Source organism: Lycium ferocissimum, chromosome 9 (genome assembly GCF_029784015.1).
Source record: "Lycium ferocissimum isolate CSIRO_LF1 chromosome 9, AGI_CSIRO_Lferr_CH_V1, whole genome shotgun sequence".
Lineage (NCBI taxonomy): Eukaryota > Viridiplantae > Streptophyta > Magnoliopsida > Solanales > Solanaceae > Lycium > Lycium ferocissimum.
Window position 1 is genome coordinate 41,342,142 of NC_081350.1, and position 4,340 is coordinate 41,346,481.

Genomic DNA, 4,340 nt, shown 5'->3' on the forward strand with positions numbered 1-4,340 from the left:
TGGCCTAGACCTTATTTGCAGTCAGCTTGGTGGAACTCTTCATCCAAATGACAGCCTCTTCCAACTCCATCATCTCCAGAGACTGTCTGCTAAATGCATATTAAATACTTTTTATCTTCTACCTGTTAATGTAGGAAAATGTCAACTTACTTGGGATTGAGACGTAATTGTTGTTGTTGTTGTTTAACTTCTACTTTTTATACTAATAAAATATAAATAAAATTGCTTGGAAGATAATCATAGAAAACTGCCCATGGTAAGGCACGAACCTGCCATAACAAGTTAAAAAGTGCTCCTAATGTGGATTTTTTTACACCACATATATAAGCTAAAACTCTCAATAAATTCAAGAACCCAACGGGACTTGAGATGGTTACTGGAGAAAAGAAACTAATAAAGAATTTAAGTTATATTTACTAATGTGTTACAAAATATTTAGAAAATCGATGTATTTTAACTTGTAGCTATAGTAACGTGCTTTATATTTTGGCATCATACATAAACAGGCCCTCAAACTTGGTCTCAGTTGGCAAGTATGTCTTCCAACTTTAGGTGTGCGTACACCTTAATTTGTCCACTTTGTCGGTAACACTCCAACTTACAAAATGATCATCTAGACACCTCCAAATTTTACAAACCACCTCGGTGCCATGTCGCATTTGTGTTTACGTATTTAACTTTATATAAGTTAAATCCAAAGACAAATACATGTTTTCTCCATAAGAAGAGAGAAGTACTACTAGCATTATAGTAACAGCAATAGCTTATAAAAACAGTAAAACTAACTAAATTAATGGAATGAAATGCTCCAATAAACTTAACCGATGAAAGTCATATGAGTTTCTATAAATAGATCCATTTGGAATGAACCTCTCTTCTTTATCAGATGTATGATCTTTTGAACGAATAGCTTTCCAAATTTCTGCTCTTGCTCGGTCTAAATCTTCTTCAATTTTTTGTAAACTGCTTTTCTGTTAAATCCATTCAAAAATAGTGTTAAAAAAACAGAAATATAAATGTTTGAAGATTGTTGATATGCACTAAAAAAATATAGGAATTAGCTACGAAATTCATTGCTAATCTATCGCTAAATAGCTAGTAACTAACATGGTGTTTTGATAATCAGTGGGTGATGATCATTGCTAAATATTATTTGCGATGAATTTTTTGTTGTTTAACAATAGAGGTTGTTCGTCACTAATTCCTATTTTTTGTAGTATATTTTTCGTTGTGTGATAACTTTTTCTTCTTCCCAGTCATTATTATGTGAATTAAATATTACAAAATCTAATGAATAAAACTTAAAGTAAAGTAACAAAGAAAAGACTTTATAAGGTAAATGTTCGCTTTAACATCCAAAATTAATTAAATACACTTCAACAAAATCTAAGAAATGATCAAATTCGAAAATCATTTATAGTTTGATTCTATAAAAAATTCAAGTTTTATTTTGTAATGTAGTTAGATAATTTAGTTCTATATTCATAACATGGTAAACCATAATCATATATCGACAAGTCAAGAACAATCTAAAGAAAAAATTAAAGTACCTTAGCATGAGTAGCAAGATTTTGTTCTTTGTTGTTGTTTAATGGAGGGGTTTTTGAGAAAGACAAAAAAGTGATGGAATTATCAGTTTGATAATTCAAAAGTGAAGAATAGTAGAAGAGGATCATAAGAAATGAAAAGGGGGAAACAATGAGGTTCCACAGCTTGAATAATAAGCACACATTGCTAACTTCTTTAGTTAATTCACTATGCTTTGAGTGATGAATATTATGAAGATGAAAGCAAATGATACTACTCTATATATAGTCTAATACATTTGCTTAAATAATATGTGTCACGACCCAAATCATAGATCATGCGGGCACCCACACTAACCTCTCCCGGTGGCTAACCCTTCGATAACTACCTTAATTTGATACAACATGCGGAATAAATACTTTTATTATAAGAAATTCCCAAAATCTGGTCTCGACTCGTACAAGAGCTTCTAAGAAGTTTACAATTTGAATAGATAATGAGACTAAAAGCGGATACGACTTCTCGTTTAAGGATAGAGAACAACAAATCTAAGGAGAGACTGCGGGTTGCAATAGCTCACCCAAACGTCTTTGACGAATGCCTCGAAACGGTCGTGAGACTCCGAACATCACCTGAAAATAACTCTACACTCCGAAGGAGTGTAGCAAGAGTAGTATGAGCACAACACAAGGCTCGTAGGTATCATGGCCGACAATGGTTAGTTCACGCATATAAACAAGAAGCAACTAACAAGTAAGCGATAAGTAATCAAACACGAGTCACACATCTAGCACATGAGAAAGTCTTGCATTAGCGATAGTCACAGATCTCAATATCTCGCATTATAAGCCTAGGGAGAATTCTATAAACCTCGATTCCATCCAAATTTTTAAAATAAATACTCACAAACAACAACTCGGTAATTCACAAATCAAGAATCAATCGCAGAATGTGCCATGCAATGACATGAATGACCATTCAAATGGAGTGCTATGCAATGCAATGTCGTGCTATGTAAATGTTATGCAACGCAAAGTAGCGACCTCTCTCACTCCACTCCCGTACACACATGCTATGGCAATGCCTCATAGTCATGACCCATGGGGGACCCGCGAAGTCCATGTACCACTCGTGCTCTCCGGCAGAAACCTCGGAGGCTATCAATCACTCTCAATCTCCTAAACCTCGGAGTCTCTCTGTCCCTCTCAATCTCCGACAGAAACTCGGAGTCTCTCTTGTCACTCTCAATCTCCGGCAAAAACCTCGGAGTCTCTCAATCACTCTCCTCACCATTATAACAACATAAGAGTAATATGAAAGCATGTATGCATGATATCGATCCAACTATATCACCAATACGCAATAAACAAGTACAAGTCATATTATTGCCCACGGCTCAATCATCAATATTACCCTTCCCTTTCATAAGGTGAGGGAGCTAGTATGTGATAAAGATACAACTAGGTGATAATTACATCACATAGCACATAGAATATGGGATGCGTGCCTCGCATGGAATCAACCTCAATAATCACCGCAATCATAGGTTCCATAGATTCATACTAGGAATTCAATATTCAATTCTCGTAATAACCTTCCTCTTCCATATGACCGATGGATAACAAGAGAGAGAATTATATCAAATACATGAAATCATAATACAATGACTGTACCACATAACAATATCGTAATAATGGCGACGCAGCCCACATAACAAGATATCACAATAATGGCGACAAGCCCACATAACACTCGGGCAATACCAACCTAGATGGAATTTACCTCCACACCATGCCCGAAGGCCTATCATGCTTTCCCCGTCAATCACTACTATTTACATACGTTTCGCTAACCGGAGTCTAGACATAAAGTAAACCGTAACTGCTACTCGATGCGAACAGTGTGCCAGAACTTTCACGCCAAAGCTTTTTCCTTCTCGAAGTGCTTCCGATCGGACTGTGCCTTTAGTGCTTTGTTCGTCACACAATATGTGTTCTACCCAATAATACTTTTTTAACCTATATTAAGACGCCAACAACTATGGTTAAGCTACAGTGAGATTCAAACGTATTCTAACGTTAACTCTTTCTAGATGTTTAGGCGATGTTTTCTCTTGTATCTAAACCAACCACATACTACCAATACATAATATCAATAATTATGTGTTCAATACCAATAAGTTGACCCACACAATGTCCTCTACACAATCTTCTTAAATAAATACATTCATGATTCCTATCACATAATGCCAACATTCTCAAGCTATTTTCCCCCCCCCCCCTTCCTATTATTGTAGCCTTAACGTTTGCATGTAACAACTTATAACAGCCCATCCAACATACAATATGATACATCAATCATAATTATTCTTTCCAACTTAAATAGTAAAATATAAGTCCAAAATGCATCTACACTACCAATAACATGTCCAAAACAGCTCTAATCTGACAAATATAAATAATAAGTTCTGAATTCTGCAAACGCTAATAAATAATATTTAAGCCAAACTTCATGTGATTTTCATACATCATTTCCATGTCTTTTCATATAATTTCAGTAAGTTATGACCAGCTATTCACACGACAAGTACAACACTGATTCAGATGTACAACTGAGCTATATCGCCATTTTTATAATCCTTAAAACAAATTCAAAAAATGACTTTAGTTTCAACTCCAACCATTAAACACCTTCATTTCCATCATAAAATTCATGAAAATTAAAATAAAAAATATAAAGGGAAAAAGTTCATAACTTTTCACAAAAAAAACCACACCCCGGCCACCTTTGCCCAACATCACTCACAAAAAATC